The sequence below is a fragment of the Siniperca chuatsi genome, linkage group LG12, assembly GCF_020085105.1.
Source record: "Siniperca chuatsi isolate FFG_IHB_CAS linkage group LG12, ASM2008510v1, whole genome shotgun sequence".
Taxonomy (NCBI): domain Eukaryota; kingdom Metazoa; phylum Chordata; class Actinopteri; order Centrarchiformes; family Sinipercidae; genus Siniperca; species Siniperca chuatsi.
The window spans coordinates 25,408,522-25,426,636 of NC_058053.1; the positions used below are offsets into that span (position 1 = coordinate 25,408,522).

General features: G+C 40.6%; 1 protein-coding gene across 3 annotated transcripts in view; it reads left to right on the forward strand.

Annotated features, from left to right (window-relative positions):
* LOC122885034 (ras-associated and pleckstrin homology domains-containing protein 1-like) overlaps window positions 1-18,115 on the forward strand; it is a 67,936-nt gene that overhangs the window by 9,737 nt on the left and 40,084 nt on the right. For 2 of the 3 annotated variants that reach the window (XM_044215626.1, XM_044215628.1), the window contains exon 2: window positions 9,633-9,678. The gene's annotated coding sequence lies outside the window, so the exon portion shown is untranslated. Of the gene's footprint in view, window positions 1-7,577; window positions 7,809-9,632; window positions 9,679-18,115 lie in introns of those variants that run through there. The other variant, XM_044215627.1, reaches the window with a different exon arrangement.

Here is an 18,115-nt window from a genome sequence, read left to right on the forward strand (position 1 = left end):
CGACTTTTGTCTCAGTGTGAATCAAAACAGTGTGGATGTAGATTTATACTGTGAGGGTCTCTCCGCTGTCTTTGTGTGAGAGAGAGAGCGCTGCCAAGCTGCAAGACGGGATCAGCTGCGACAGAGGTCATAGCAGCGTCTGTACTGTAGCCCACTGAGATACAGAAATCACTGTACATAATTGACTTTTTATGTTGGGAAATTGACTACACAATAGCTGCACAAGAGGCAAGTGTGGTTGACTTGTGACTGGAGGGTTGCCGCCTCAAATGCTCTGACTGGTTTGGAAAAATGTGTGGATGGAAAGTGAATGAGGAATATGCTCGCCTACTTCAGCAATTACTGTGTAGGTGTCTTTCAGGAAGGAACAATCTGCCTCAAAACTCCTCAACTGTTAAAAAACAGATGTACTTTGCTTTCATACCCTGTTTAGCAGTTAAACGTGTGTTTCTTCTTCCTGTGGTAAACTGGCCAAGTGTATAGGGCTGATGATGTGACTCCAGGCTTACATACTAATATAGTTCTCTGGGTTTTGCTGTCTCTATCACAGTGACTCTATGGATTATAGAATTGTAACTTGGGAGCAGGTGACTGTTAAGTGGGATGATCAGAGTGAATTTCTATCTACCTATAAAGTTGTAATTGGCGTAAATCAGCATAACACCAGACGTATTTGAATCACTGAAGAAAATCTGATGTGGCCAGCAACTCAGAAGTCTGGAACCAGGCTAGATGACTGTATCTGTGTAACATTGTTGATTGTCCATTATTGACACTTCTGGTCAGGTATGCATTCAGTTTGATGCATGCATTGGATAAATCTAAATTCATGCCAGAAAGAGGTGAGGAGGAAGACTCACGGTGCAAGCCAACAGACTGATGCTGTTGGTGTGTAAGAGGCGTTAGCTACGTTTCTTCTTTATGGCAGGTGAAGCTGGGCCTGGGACAGTCTTAGGTGAGGACTTGTTAGAACTGGAGCTGGTCTGATGGTTTTAAGCTGAGTCAGACTATCATTCACTCATTCTCTGCACTGTCATTATATGATTAGCTCCATAACTCTGTACAAGTGTGTCATTTCTATGTATGGGTATATGTGTCTGAGCAGGTTTTTAAGCACTGAAGACGTATTACTCGACTATTCTTCTTTGTCTTGCTCTACTAGCAGAGCCCAGAGCAGATCACTTACTGAACATTACTGTGTATGTGTGTGTGTGTGTGTGTCCCCTTCTGTATGGCTTCTAAAGGGACAAAATGTTTGACATAATGAATACAACATTCATACACAAATATCAGATGTGCATGAAAAATACACTCAGAACACACTTCCTGTCGTTATTTGTTCACTCTTTTCCTGTTTCTCTCTAATGATGAAAAGGTTCTCGTTGGTTCCTACTGCAGATGTTGTTTCTGGCAGAAACCATTTCAACCGAGGACAGACAGGAGTGGAAAGTTTTACTTTTGTCATGCTGTGAGGCACTTAGTTTGGGTGTCACTGTGTGTGTAGAAGGGAAATTCTACTCTCTAAGCACTGTCCTGTAATGGGAGCTAAAATTGGTCTGTTTTTTGGTTTGGTTGTTTAATGTCGGTTGTGTTGTGTGTGTTTGACACAAGGTGTGGATTATTGGCGATGGAGATGGAGCAAAAAGTATGAATAATGATTCTGACCATATTATATTGATCATTTTGAACTAGCATGATCAAGAAAACATGTATTGGTGTCAGTTGTCATCAGTAGTTATGTTTCCATCAAATTGTTGCGCAAGTTTTAAGTGAATTTCTGAAATTTCTGCAAAATAAAATGCGAATCAGTGCATGTTCCAATCAACTACCTTCATGCAAATATAAGATGGCATTTGTGTTTTCCAAAGCAACTAATGATCTGGTTTGTAACTCCCACCTGTGAAAAACATGCTGGTAGGAAGATTTACTTTCCTTTGGACATCGCAAGGCTAGCTGTTTCCCCCTGTTTACAGTCTTTATGCTAAGCTAGGCTAACTGGCTGGTGGCAGCTTCATATGTACTAAACACACATGAGAGTGGTATCAGTCTTCTCAGCAGGACCGTGTGTTTAAGCATATTTCTTAAGTGAAATTAACCACTGAGAGCAAAAGTTCTAATGGAAAATATTCAACTTTGAGAAAAGCAGGCATTTTCCAATTAACTATGTTAGTCAGACATTTTTTATAACCAGAACTTAGAATTTTAGCTAACTAGCTAACATAGGGGGTGCACGGTGGCAGAGCGGCTACAGCTCCTGCCTCCCAATAAGGAGATCGTGGGTTCGTGGGTTCGATTCCCGGACCGGACCAACATCACACAATCTCTCTGGGTGGAGTCTGCATGTCCTCCCCGTGTTACCGTGGGTTCTCTCCGGGTTCTCCGGCTTCCTCCCACCGTCCAAAGACATGCATGTGTAGGTTAATTGATAACTCTAAATTGCCCGTATTGAATGAATGTGTGAGTGAATGGTTGTCTGTCCTTGTCTGTGTCTGTGTTCGCCCTGCGACGAGTTGGCCACTGTCCAGGGTGTGCCCTGCCTAAGGCCCGAAGTCACTGGGATAGGCTCCAGTCACCCGCGACCCCCTAACGGGGACCAAGCGGTAGAAAATGGATGGATGGATGGATAGCTAACATAGGGCGACTTTGAGTTTTTCTGAATCCAATCACACAATCATGTGGACTGGGGTTTATTTGACTGATTCAGACTAAAACCTGATCAGCCAAAACCACAGGGTCCTTCTTTGCTTTTTGCACTAATGTGCAGTGTACGCTGGATACAGACACAGATGCTGTCAACCTTGTCAGTCTCACTGTCTTTCTTAATCTTATTCCTCCTCTTCCTCCCCTTAGCAATGGTTTAACCCAGTAGCTCATTGACCTTGTATGTAGTGTATGAGACGGTGTTCACTCTGTATGTGTCAAAGCAACAAAGCAGTGTGCTGTTATTCTTCCTGACAGTTCTGCAGTGCGACCGACTCCACTGCAGCAATACTGTGTGTGTGTGTGTGTGTGTGTGTGTGTGTGTGTTCCTGCATTCATGCTTGCAGTTGTCTGAATAGTGATTATGAGGAAATCTCTTAACACCAGTTTTGTTTTTTTGTAGGGTTTTGTGTGGGCTCATGATCATGTTGGTCATTCTGAAACCAGACAGTTTTGCTGTGTTCTCACTGCAAGACTTACAAAGGTTTTCACAATCAGCAGCCACCCATCAGATTTCAGAGTGTAGACGCAGACAGAGGTGCTATTGCATGCTGTAACTGGGCCACTTGGCTCCATCCTCACAGCAGGGGGTTACCACACTGACCTGTGATATGCCATTTCTTTGGACAAAACATGAAGTTCCCTGCCCTCACCCAAACTGTGTTGACCTTATCGATTAATTTGCTGATTATTTTCTTGATTTAATCATTTGTACTATGAAATATCAGAGAGCGGTGAAAAAATGACCAATTTCCCAGAGGCTGTCGACAATTTTAAATTGCTCGTTTTAAAACACGAAGAAGACAAAGAAAGACGAACAAATGTTCGCATTTGAGAAGCTGGAACCAAATAATGTTTTGGCATTTTTCCTTTTTAAAAATGACCAAAAAAAACATTGAATTTATTATTAATACTTTTTTTAGTCAATCAACTAATTGTTTAATGGACTAATAGTTTCAGCTGTAGCTGACATCACGATGACCTGATTAGCTGAGCACGAAAACTTTGCATATACACTGTAACCCTAACTGAGGAAGTATTGTGCACAGATTTGGTGTGTCCGCTGAAAGCGTCAGCAACCCGCCATGCCGGATTGGATATAGATGCCTACTTACTTCCTGAAAAGCTGATGTTTTTGGAGACGTTTTGTACACCCAGCAGTTACAAAACAGAACATGTTTAACTGTAATGTCATTTAAATATAGCTCAGTTAGTAGCAGGTCTCATTTCTCATTCATTTTCCTAGTTAAGTTGCATGTTTCAAATGTTGATTTACAACATTGACACTGAATTTCACACTGCACGGCCAACAGAGCAGTACCAATTCTGTTCTATTTTATTCAGTTTTTTTCTGCCCTCCAGTGCTGGCAGCTTGTGCCCCATTTAATTTTTTTTTTTATAAGCAGGCTGCAGACTTAACCCAAGGGTGTGTGTGTCAGTGCAGTAGGCAGTGCTGTGTTAGGTGGGTTGTGAAGATGTGTGTTAGCTGGTTACCAGGCAGATCAGTATACTTCTTGCAGCTCAGCAGCAAGGCACTGACTCTGGCAGGGTTGAGGGTTTGATTCCCACTGGACCTGTTAAGTACTGGGAGTGAATTTTGTTAAACTTGCTTCAGTAAGAACATCTGCTGTTTTGAATGCTATTCACAGCGATCCAGCATCAGAGATACACGGTGGAGTAAGTGGAACTAGATTTAAAATGTCGACCTGTCTCTATATGTCTGCGGCCTTCAGCTGCTGTAGACTAAACTGTCTTCAGTCAAGAGACAAGCTGTTCTAAATAGGTGCGTTGGGGGGGTTATCTACCACCCCTATGCCTTAAGCTTCTCAGTTGCAAGTATCTCTCTCACACGCACACACATTGTCTTTCTATACTCACGAGGACCCTCATGGACATACTGCATTCCCGAGCCCCTAACCATAACCGCCACAACTAAACGCCTAAATCCCTAACCCAAACCTAATTCTAACCTTAACCTTAAAACCAAGTCTTAGCCTTCAAACAGTCTTTTGAAGTAGTCAGGACCAGCCGAAATGTCCATACAATGCAGAAATGTCCTCACTACGATGGTCCTCACAAAGACAGCAATACACACCCAGTCCATATCCTCTAGGCTCAAATGAACTCATATTTCCCAGTTATGTGGTGTTCAGTGAACAGTCCCAGTATGAGCACCAGACTACAACATGGGTTTAAACTTGCCCTCACACTTACAGCCTCAGTATTAATGTTTAAAAACACGTGTACTGCTTTTATAACAATAACCAATAATTTTTAAGAAATCGTTTTAAAAGGATTCTTCAGTTTACCAAATAGCTTTGGAGTTGGTCACATAATCTGTCATATGTGACCATAATCACATAGCCTAATGTTTGCATTTTACTTCTGAATAATGGCATGCGATAAATTGTGTAAATGAACTGTAGACCAGCAGTCTTGTTCATGTTCATTTTTGCTTTTGTAGAATCATTTCATTACACTGTGGTTAATTCTTGTTGTGAGTGTGTTCTGGTCTCTTAAAGTGTGGACTGAATTAAATGAACAGATTTGGAGTCTCAATGAGTATACTGGCATTTACTTTCAATGCCATAATTTTGGCAAAGGGCAAACTTGATTTTAGTTGGCGTATAGTGCTTTCCTTTGACGTGTCAGCTTCCTTTTCCTGTGTTCAATCTCTGCTGTTTTTACCCCCAAAACCCCTCTGGACATAATCTGTAGCTACAACCCTAAAAACTGTTATGAGCAGTCTGAAAGTTGTTGTGTAATGTCTCGACTTCTTACTGACACATTGTAGTCACATGATAAGATGTTGCGTAGCAATACTGAACAATCAAAATAAAATGAGACCTGGGTTGATCTTAGATGGTTACTAAGTGATGTATGTTTGTGCTTCCATGAGGATTATTTTTCTTAATGCTTTGAAGAATCAAAATGATTAAGCAATGCATTAGAAATATTGTAACAATGTCTTTATGTTTCAATTAAATGTTTCCCAGCTTGCCAATTATTCTGATAATTTGTTGCGGAATCTATAATAATGACATTATACAAACTATTAACTGTGCAGCCCGCTTAAATTAGATGTCCAAGTCTCATTATGAGTGAAATAATGGAGAGGTAAAGCTATTGTTTTCAGTCCGAGATTTTAAAGCCTCTGTTTTGGCAGGCCATGTTGTTTCATAATACTCTTTAATGCGGCCTGTTAGGCAACAGAGGAGTCATAAATCTGCCAGGAAGGAGAACCGGAGCAAACATATTACAAACACATTTGTATTCACCAGGAGAAGATGTACTCAAAAGTAAAAAGATGTTTACCAAGATGAGAAAACCAACTAAACATGAGATATATAATTCTGTAAGTTGATGGTAACCTTGTAAGGATGGTGGAAAGGATATTTAATTAAAACCTGAGTTTTTCCCCTGGCAGATGGAAAACTCAAATCTAAAGATATGTACCACGAGAGGTCAGATATCTCAGAAGTAGAGAGATTAGAGCTGCAACTATTAGTTGATTAATTGATCAGTCAATCGACAGAAAAATAATCTGTAACAATTTCAGTACTCAATTAATTGTTTATTTTTTAGGAAAAAATTCCTGGTTCCAGCTTCTCCAATGTGAGGATTTGCTGTTTTCTCTGTTTTATATGATTGTAAAGTAAATCGCTTTGGGTTTTGGACTGTTGGACGGACAAAACAAGACGCTGGATGGCGTCGCCAATGACCAAGGAAAACGCGATAGGTATTTTTCACTATTTTCTGACATGATTGATCGATTCATCTTAAATAAAATGCTTGGCAGATTAATCGATAATGAAAATAACTGTTAGTTGCAGGCCTAAAAAAAAAGAAACTAAATCAAGTTTACCAAAACATGGTTGAGACTCAAAACTAATGTTTTTCATATTTACCAACCAAGTTACCAAATTCATGCAAAATGAGATATTTGCAAGATAAGGGGAGCAGCAATATTTACCAGGAGCTCACCATGTTTTGAACCACCGTCTGAACTGTCAGTGACGGTTTGACACTCGGGTAGACGGGAACCCCGGGCTCTGCTTTCATTGTCGGCTGGTAAAAAGTCAAACAAGTGTAATGTGAGCTGTTTCTCAGACATTAAAACATGAGTTAGTATGTAACTACACTTCTATGATTTCTGGATGAGCGCCAGGTGTATTATATAGGCATTTACACGGCTAAAAATGGCTGAAACGTATCGCTGTACAAAGTAAGGGGAAAGAGAGAGACGCTGGAGCAACGATCTGTCAGTGGCGAGGGGGTTTGTGCCTGGGTTTGAAAGCAAGTTTTGAATTTGTGAATGGGGCAAGGTCTTAAGTTGCCATTCGAAATCGTTTTTGATTTTTCAAATCAAAGCTAGTACACTTCATTTGTGTTTTGGGGGTTCTTAAAGACCAATGGAGTGGTACAATCATCCAGACAAAAGACAATGAACAACCCCAAACTAACAAGCCAAAAAATAAATATTTGCACGAAAGATGATCGACAAAGATACTGGGGAAACTCTGAATCAAAGATATTCATTAGGAGAGACTAACCGCAAAATAATGTTATTTATAGTACTAAGAGGTTGTGATTAACCCACAATCAAAGACATTCAGCACACCAATCCCTTCAGAGTTATTTACAGAGGGCAGATGGTCAACCACAAGCTGTTTTTGTTAGCTAATTCTTACTAATACTTTCCTGTATTCATAATCGGTTGCAACACAGAGGGATGAGGAACTATTTTAAATGACACATCAGTTTTGAATTCCTGGAATGAGATGGAAGTGTGAAGTTGTATGTCACAACCACATGAGTCCAAGTGAACTTAACCACATTAAGGAAGGATACATTATAAGTACAGCCGATCATGGAGAAAGCAAATTGTTCTGCTACCGTCAGTTAAACATGCCGTTGCTATAGCAACGCCTACTGACAGTTTCAGCTGATTTCTTTCAGCTATTTTGTGACTGTTTTTGAGCTTTGATATGTTTTAATTAGTTTTTCTGTGATCAGTTTTGTGCTAACTAAGCTAGCCGAAGCTATCCCAGACGGATGTGTTGTTAATACAACATTCTAGGCAACTATTCATTTACCCTTGGTCTAACGTAAGTTGTATATTTTACTCTTTTTACTGTAATCTTGTGGACTCTTGGATGTTTAGTAAATTAATCACTGTATTGTACTTCCCATGGGTACTTAACGCTGTTCTTTCACTGGTGATACTTTGTGTCTTTCTGGCATGAGGGACTATGTAACTTACTTGACTTCTGAATCCAGTTTTCTTATTACTGTGCCATTTCATTTTTTACAGTGCCTTTTTTCTTTTCAAACTCTTGTTTGTGGTATCATTTTTTTCTGATTTCTAGTCATTATCATCGAATTTGTTGGGTTTTATCTAGGCTAATACGGTTTTTACTGTTTCTTGCAGTACAATCTTCAACGGCCAGCCCCTGTCTTCAGTCTTCAGCAGAAGTGTGTTTAGCTTGCACAGCTGTGCACTTAGACGCATTGTGAGGGCAGAAGAGCCATTCTGATCTTTTCATTAAAAGCCCTTCAGGCTGAGCAGTGGACACTTGTGTTATGTAATAGTTTCTGGACGACAATGAAGGAAGGTCCATGGCACGGGGCCTTAAGCTACATCAGGTCTTTTTATGAGATTTGTTGACAATAACAAACAGTTCAATAACGGCACCAGCATTGTTTCTAAAATAGCAATGCAGTCAGCTGTCCAGGTTCGAGATTGTCACTTGACAATTGCTGGTTTGAATCCCCAGACTGGTTTTGATGCTCTGCGCTGGGAACGTCAATGAGTAACATTGATGCACTGATGTACCCATGAGCAATACACTGGTAGAGAGCAGATAACTGTGTATTTGTCCCAACAATAGCGTTCTTGTTGTTTCAGCCATCAGCTACTGATCATATGAGAGCTGCTAATGATCTTATGCAAGCAAGGATTGGAGTGTGTGTGTTTGGAACAGTGTAAATTTCTTCTGTGCATGTGATGTGTTGAAATTTTTGTGTATTTGCATGGCATGGTTAGTTTGTGGATGGAGGACAGGCAAACGCACACACACACACTCACTCACACACTGCCAGATGCACACTCCCAAAGCGCTCACTCAGTCACACACATTTAACTTTTACATACACACTTTCTCACTCTGTGTTTGTGTATGAATTCCCGATAAAGGTCAGACGTGACTGCAGCATGATTGAATCAGACTAGATGAAGTTTTGACATTATGAGCTGTGATGATTTAGTGCAATGTCAGCAATTTGAGCTGAATTTGCAAATGCAGTTTGAGGTAGACTCGCCAAAAGAAAATGAACGAGGAAAATCTAATAAAAAATGGAGTGGAAGAAAAAGGACACAGAGAGCGGCTGTGAAGGAGAGCAGTGGGTCGAGAGAGACAAAGACACATTGGGAAAGAGAGAGAGCGACTACAGCAGTGTATTTAAATGTTGTTGCATGTCAGTTATTTTTAGGTCACACACATCCAGCCTGCTCAGCATGATAGAAACACACACACACTAGTGCCACCTGCTGACAGTACATTTGGTGTGTTGACAGCTGCTAGGTGTGTGTGCATTTAGACTTATTGGAAGTTGTATTTTTTTCACCTTTGATGGAGCTAGGCGAACAGTTTCCCCCTGCTTCCAGTCTTTGTGCTAAGCTAAGCAATGGACGGATATCAGTACCGGATCCACAAAGATGGAACTTACATTCCCCTCTGACTCTGGGTAAAACAGCAAACATGTGTATTAATCTCCAGATGTTCCCCTAATCAAAACCAATTGTCAAAAGCCCAGTGTGGTTTTAATAGTGCTGTCAGCAGGAAGGAAGACCGTGCGTCTGCTTCTCTGTCTGTCCAAAGGAAATATGATCATGACATGTATAGTAATACATTTTCTCTCTGTCTCTGCAGGGTGAATTCATTCAACTGTGTTGGAGCTGGACTGAGCAGACCAAAGGTAAACAGCATTAAACCACTCTTATCGTTTCATACCTCACTGTCACATGTGGAAAGGTCTGTTCTGTGTTTGTGTGTGCTGGTATGTGCTTTATAGTGTTCACTTTACAGAGTTGTGTACTCTGTACATGCCCTAACGGTTTTCTGTCGCACTATATATGGCCAAAAGTATGTGGACCTTTTGGGAAACTTCATGTCTGGGGCTGTTTTGGTTTGTTTGGTGCTAGGTCCCCCAGTTCCAATTAAGAGAAATCTTAATGATACAAAATACAATTTATATTTTAGACAATAGTGTACCTACTTTGTCCCAACTGTTTGGGGAACCCCTTTTCCTGTTTCAACATGACAAAGCCAGGTCCATAAAGAAATTGTTTTCCCCGTGTGGTGCGGGAGAACTTGACTGGCCTGCAAAGAGCCCTGACATCAACCCCATCCTATGAGATGAACTGGAACAAAAACTAAAGCCAGGCTTTATCGCCCAACATCAGCGGCCCACCTTGCTAATGCTCTTGTGGCTGAATGAGAGCAAATTTCTGCAGCCAGGTTCCAAAAAGCCTGAAACCAGAAGAGTGGAGGCTGTCATAGCTGCAGATCAATGCCCATAGTTTTGAAATGAGATGTTCAACAATCATTCAAAGTATGTGTATAATGTTCAAGTGTCCACATAGTATATTTGGTAATATTCCAGAAATCAAATAGCTTCTGACAGAATTTATTATGGTGTTAAGATTGCTACTACTACTACTACTATGACTAGTACTACCACTACTACTACTACCTCCTATTATTGCTACTTCCAGACCACATTTGAGCCATCCTGTTTCAGTTCTTGGCTGTAATGTTATTTAAACTGGATTTTGGTGTTTGGAAAAGTCTTAGCTGACATCTGGTTCAGACATAGTGTGTAACATTTGTTATTGCCCCACCGTGTACATATTTGAGGCATACCCAAAGTATAGCATACGATATTTTTCTATTAATGTCCTGTATGTCACTTTTTCTATTTCAGTCCGTAAATATAAAACCAATTGGAAAAAAAATCAGGCCAGTACTCAACTGATGGTTAGAAAGCTATGTAGAGGTTTCCAAAATAAATGTTCTCGTAGTGACTATGATAATGAATCACTCCCAGCCTCTTATGGGCTTCTGTATTCTTTATACTGTGTATACGGGTTTCATCCCTTTTGAGTTCTCTGGAAAACTAAATGTCTCTGTGGCAAGAGGCTCCAACGTTTACCCACAGCCAACTCCTAAGTGCCAGAATTATACATCTGCGGTCAGTGCAAACTAATTCCTGGATACTAAAGACAGAAGGCATGTCATTTTACGTAACAGCCTGCAGGGGTTTGGTATTAATAGTGGAAAATGGCATGATACCCTTTGTGTGTTGGAGGTTTTTTCTTTGCTGTCTCCTAAAACCAAGGACAGCTTACCGTTAGCATTAAATATTGTAACCTCATGCTTGCCTGTTAGCTTGCACCAATTGGTCTCCAAGGGTATTAGTAAGAAATTATTATAATGCTAAAAAGCCATGTTAGAATATTAATTAAAATAAGATCTGCACATTAGGAAAGATTATGCATTTCGCATTGCTGAAAGAGTTTTATTTCAAAGTGAAACTACCATCAATAAAAATCCGATCAATGCTAATGAAACAGTAGCATGGATCAGAGTTTTATATCAAAGTCAGCACCATTATAACAAAAATTCTAACAGGGACAAAATGATTGCTTTGATTGCACGAATGTAAAGCACATCACTGCTTTATTCATTCTAGATTTTTATGCAACCTGCATACACTTGCATAAAATAACTTACATTCGTACAGCCTTTTTTTCCAGCTGTGTGTTGCTACATTGATAATAAAAAATGACAGACAAAACAGAGCAGCCACTTATAGACTTATAGACTACATGTACACGTAACGTATGCATATACATTTGACTTCACATGTCGGCTGTTGCTGTATAGGAGGTTAGTGTGGGGCGGCTGCTCTGCAGGTGCGCTGAACTCTAGTGTAACTGGACAGAGGCTGTGAATAATATTTCTCATAATTGTAGGTAAGGTGTATTGATGAAAAATAATCAGTAATAATAGCGAGTATGTATAAAAACAAAAATATCTATAGATAAGAAAAAGTAGGAACCCCAAGCACGTGATAAAATAAAATACAGAAGTCGAGCCTAAACTGGACTCAATTCTGACTCGGGTACAGCCCTACTCCAACATGATTCCTAACGTTAACGCTCAAACATCAGGCAACAGCTTTTCCAACCAAATACAGTGTTTGACAACTAAAACTCTGGTGTAACATGTTTGAGCTTGTAAGAAGCCCTTAAACACAGAACTTCATCTTCCACCAGTAGTAACCGAGGCCTTCCCCGAGCGACAAGTGAAGTAATATGGCGCATGTGTATATATGTGTGTGTGTGTGCGTGTGTGTGAAGAGAGAGAGAAGGTTTGGAGGTGGTTTGGGAACACTTGAAAATGTTGCTCTTTCTGTGATGATCAGACAGTTTGTTCAGAAACTTAAAGGGAGTGTGTAAGTTTGTGTGTGTGGTTGTGGGAATTTTTGAAGGGAGGGGTTCGTGTTTCTAAGTTTATTATAAGGAGCTGTATGGGTTTGGCAACATAGCAAGGTAAAAATATATAGCGTAATGTCTAATCATGATAAAATTGAATGTGACTGAAGCTGAGGGCATTAGTAGAGCAGCACACCAAGTCTCACACTGTACATGTAAATATGCTGCTATAGCAAGGCTAAACATTCTGCAATAAGTTGTATTATCTGTGTAAGTACATTGAGAGTAACGTGAAACCGGAGTCAAATTCCTTGTACAGCTGATTCTGATTAAGAACAATACTTATTGCAGCATTTTTAGTTATGCTATAGTAGCACAGTGGCTCCAGGGACGGCAATGTTGGTCCAGAGTAAAATATCTCAACAACTTTAGGGTGGAACAAGCTAGCGCTAGTCACAATCGTGTCAAAAGCTCTCCAAGCTTGCTAGCTTGGCAACTGTCAATTAGCAAGCCTGTTAGCTCGGTTGCTAATGGGACAATAAGTTCATACAGTTTATTCAAGAGACACTTTTGTATAATTGATTCCTGTCTCATAACTTTTTGCAAAACATTCCTCTTTTTTGTAGAGCAAAAAAAAATTAAAGTGGATGGTGCAACACAGCTAATAAGCTACAATAGCTTCCTCCATTTTGGACTCTTTGCTCGCTGTTCCCTTAAAGGTCAAGACAGTTTGCCATTTGTCAGTAGCGCGAATTTGCATGTCAAAGTTCAACAAAGATGAACCTGCAGATGTACTTCGCTCCTGCAAGTAAATCCACTGATCGTGGCCACTCCATTGAAATCAACTGATTTCGCCTGAGAAGTGGTTTTAAAATGCTCGTGGTACCAGGCCTTTAGGCCAAAAAATAAGGGGCGACTGTCATCTCTTAACATTTCTTAAAATAAACCCTTTTGATTCTGGTGACAGCTTTACCTATCCTCTGGCATCACCATCAGGCCAGATTTGGCATTTTTGGCCCCAGTGGTGGTACGAATCTGAGAATAGCAAAGTTGTGCCTCCACTTTCCATCCATCATATGGGGCTGCCACATATGTAGCATCACCTCAACTTTCCAGCCTGCTTGTGTATGGGGGTGGCAGCAAGGGTGACTCTGCCACACCATATCCAACTTTGTTAACACATCCACGGTAAATCCATTCAGTTTCAATAGAATCAACTTCCTGCTCGTTTGTTTCTTTTGGAGTAAAATTAGAACTGTTCTGTCCCTAAATCTGGAACACACCACTGTGTGTGTGTGTGTGTGTGTGTGTCTCAGCATCATGTTACACAGCGGCAGCTGAGTACCCCTGGGATCTGCTCAGTCAAATACACACACACACACACACACACACACAATGGAGCATAATTTGGGCCACATTGCATGCATACATGTGTGTATCTGTTTGTCATAAAAGTACACATGCCTACGCATGTGCTTGTGACTCACACAGTGCCACTACTTTTAGCAGTGCACAAAAACACACAAAAAAAGTACAGACACGGACAAACCTTCTTGCTGTGTAGCCCAAATTTATAAAATGAAGAACACTATAAACAGCTGGGGATAACTACCTTTGTGGCCCTGCCGTGTGTGTGTGTAGGTTTATTCAGTAGGTTTATTGTATACCTGAAGAAAGCAAATACAAACACACTGAAGCAAAGACTGAGGATTCAAAATAAATAGCAGTGTAGGTCAGCAGGGCAGGTAACAGTAATATGAAGTATTTAGAGTAAAATACAGCACAGTGTAGCTGAGCAGAGTAAAATAAGAGCAGTACAGAGTCTACCTCCCACTCATTATCTGTATTAATCTCCCTTCCTTGTATTGAGAGACGGAGGCAGATGTCGATATGAGGCAGAGAAACGAAAAGGAAATGATGTAATCCCTCCTGTAGGTCTCAGGGGAAGTGATATCATTGTTGCTAGATCAGCAGGCGGCTCCTCGCTCGTCCTCTGCTTCCTCTGCCTCTCTCCATTCTTCTTCCTGTGTGATACAAGATAATGTTTCTGTTCATTTATGCCAAAATAACACCTCAGTCACACAGACTGTATAAAATATGAGCCTAGTCTCCGTGACGTCATCCGTAGGTTTGTGGTATGCTTGTGGTTTTGTATATTTTAGCTAATTTACCAAAACTGCTGACCATTTTCCAAAGCAGAGGTAAAGCTGTTTGTTTTTTCAGTGTAATTTTCCTCCCTACCACTGAGCCATCAATAGAAATTGGAAGAATGTGTAATGGGAGGCTTACAGGTGGGTTCTTTGCGGTTGAAGAGGTTAACAACTCTGACAGCTGTAACAGAGCTGCTGCCTAAAATTAGATCTGCAAGTCAAATGTCAGAATCTCAGTCAAAATGTCAGACTTTATTTATTCTTTGTTGCCTAGTCTTGTCTTTGAATGACATACCTGTCAACCGAGCTGTAATGGAATTAGGGAGAAGTAATAGAAAATCTGTCCTCCTGTGTTTCTGCATGTTGCTCTGCTGTTCATACCTTCAGAGTTGGAGGCTTGTGTGAACGGCTGTACAAATGGATGCCTCTTTGATAGTGTGATAAATCATGACATTCTGTTGATCACAGATGATGATGATGATGAAGATGATGTGAGACGCCAGTAGAAGCACTACAGCACAATTCTTATGGGTAAAACACACACTTATGTAAACGTATTTTAGTAGGACATGTGGCTTAATACATAAACTGCTGATGCTAAAGTTGATATATATATATATATATATATATATATATATATATATATATATATATATATATATATATATATATATATATATATATATATATATATATATAGTTGAAAGAGAGAGAGAGAGAGAGAGGCTTATAATCAGCTGTTGAACTGTGTCATATTCATAAGCTATCAGAATATCTGTCACCAAAGACAAACAGTGAGTAAAGATGGACATTGGAAAATATTATATTATTGCAGTAATATTACAATGAAAGTTAATCCGGCCACACCAGTCAATCAATCACAATCAAACACTATTCAAAACAATAACCCTCCCTGAAAACTGTGCAAAACAACCCAAACCTCAAATCCTCCGAGTCATGGCGGCACGCAATGAGCAGCTCTCGCATGGAACTGAGAGTGCCTTAATGCAAGAATTAATTTGTGTAGATTCCTGGTGTTTCCCACTAAAACTTGACAGTACAACTTGAAAATATTCACAAAGAGTTGTTTCAAGGCCAGAGGCGGGAGTAGCACTATACTGCACTGTATTGTAATGTTGTTTTGTCCACTCACAATTATTTAACAAATTAACAAGACATATACTTAACGGAGGGCGGCACGGTGGCGTCCTCACAGCAAGAAGGTTCTGGGTTCAAGGGTTCTGTGTGGTGTTCGCGTGTTCTCCCAGTGCCTGTGTGGGTTTGGTCCGGGTGCTCTGGTTTCCTCCCACAGTCCAAAAACATGCAGGTTAAGTTAATTGGTGACTCTGGTAGTGAAATTGCCCGTAGGTGTGAATGTGGTTGTCGGACTCTGTCTAGTGTCAGCCCTGTGATTGACTGGCGTCCTGTCCTGGGTGTACCCCGCCACCCCGCATCTGGGATCGGCTCCAGCCCCCAATGTCCCTCTAAAGAATAAGTGTGTGTATAGCTAATGGATGGATGGATATACTTAATGGATATTACTGATTTGGATGACAGTTTGTGAGAACATGTGTTAGTGGTATATAAGGCTTATTGTTGATGGTTTCCTTGTTCCTCAAAGTAAAGCGTGGTTATTTTTCTTGTGTTTGATCAGGTTGAGGAACTCCAGGGTCTTGAAATCTGGTTGTGGAGCATCCTGAAAGTCCACTCTGTGTTTTCCAGCTTGCTTCCACGCATTCAGTGCATTAGCTGATTTCCAGACTAGAGCATTCTAGTACATGTCTCACATGTCTCCTGAATGAAAGAGCGACCAGCGAGCATAAAACAGCTTTACTGCAGAATCACTGTCTGACTTGGCAGCCCTTCAGGCCTCACACACACACACACACTCACACACACACACACACACACACACACACACAGCTCCTATAATTGATGTCACAGCGTGAATCCCCTGGTTAATTATGTTCCCTGGCGAGACACAAACACACACACATACACAGGCACTGTGTGTGGTTTATTTACAGCATCTAGTTAAGCGTGAAAGATGACATTAAAACCTAAAGTCTGTGAGGAAATAAAGTAGTAAAACCATTTATTCAATCTACTTGGTTTGTTCTGTAACATCAGATGTGCTTTTCCTTCATTGCCAGCAAGGGACATTTTGGCAGAAAAGTTGATACAAAAAGTGGAAAACACCCACAAAATAAAATACATTTCTAAAACAAATAATAAGTAAACTGATTAACACAATCTACTTATAAGATATAATTGTGCTTTTGAAGCTATTGAGACAAATGGAAGAACTGAGGAATTAGAAGGAAATGTTTTCTCATAAATTTAGAAAGTCTGGCAAAGTTTTTGCACAGTCAGTCCTTTACTGTGTGTGTGTGTGTGTGTGTGTGTGTGTGTGTGTGTGTGTGTGTGTGTGTGTGTGTGTGTGTGTGTGTGTGAGAGAGAGACAAAGAGAGAGAAACATCTCAACTTACTCTCTGGATTCACTCATTGCTTCTTTTTTCTCTGGATCTGATTTATAGTTTTGCTCCACAAAAAAGAGAGAGAGCGAGAGAGAGAGAGAGAGAGAGAGGTTGCAGTGTTTATATAGTTTACTTATTTTGAAGTTGTATCTTTTACTTTATTTGTATCTTCTATTATGTTACTAATCTGTATATATTTTAATAGCACATTTCTTCTGTTTATGTGTTTTTATTTCACACTTGCTTTGGCATGGTACCGTCTGTTTCCCGTGCCAGTAAAGTCCCATTGAATAGAGAGAGAGAGTGTGATGTCCTGATATAGAGCCGTGGGAACGGGCCATATTGAATGCAGTTGAAGGAACTTTAAAGCCTTTTCTGTTGTTGTTTTGTTGTGGCAGTGGACCAGTTGAGGCTCCGTGTTGCGCTGTGGGAAACTGGGAGCTGCCCAGGACAGATGCAGTGTGTTGCTCAAGGGCACTAAAGCAGCAGATGTTGGTGGAGTCAAGAGGGAGGAGAAACAGTTACCAACAGTAGTTTTCTTTTAAGTCTGTTTTTCTGAACTCGCCTCTCCTCTCGCTGTCTCCTCTTTCCTTCCCCCTTGTCTCCTCATGTCTCCTCTCATCTCCATCCGTCACCTCTTTTTAGTTTCCTCTCCTCTTATCTCTTCCTATCTCCTCTGCTCTTGTCTCTTCTCTTTTCATCTCCTCTCTTTTCTTCTCCATTTGGTTTCTCTCCTCTCCTCTCCTCTCCTCTCCTCAAGAGTTCATGTTTCCAGGTTGACTTGCTCTCTTTTAACCTTTAGTGCTGCCATGACTGAGTGCTGTGTGCATCATGCAATAGCCCCCCACATCCTGTTGAAAACATACCAAAGATGTGCAACTCAATGAGAAGTCCAGTACAGTCATTTCTACATGACTGTGGAAGTGTGTCTGCAAGGGCTCTGGGAAACTGCACTAATAAACTTTGTATTTATTGTCTCACTCCCCCTGATTAGAGGAGAGATGAAGTAAAAGATAGGAGGGAGAAGGGTGAATAGAGTAAGGAAGAAGAGAAGGGGGTGGGAAAACAGTAATAGACAAGGAAGAAGGGAGAGAAATTAAGGGAAAGAAAAAATGGAGAGAAGTAGGAGGAATGAAGGATGGGAGTATGATTGCATGGTTTCAGTCTGACAGACAGGAGGAGTGTGGCTGCAGCAGCAAAGTAATTACTGTTTACTTTGGACACACACACGCACAGCACTTATAGCCCATCACTATGACTTGCTGTCTCAGCTCAGTTTGACAGAGAAC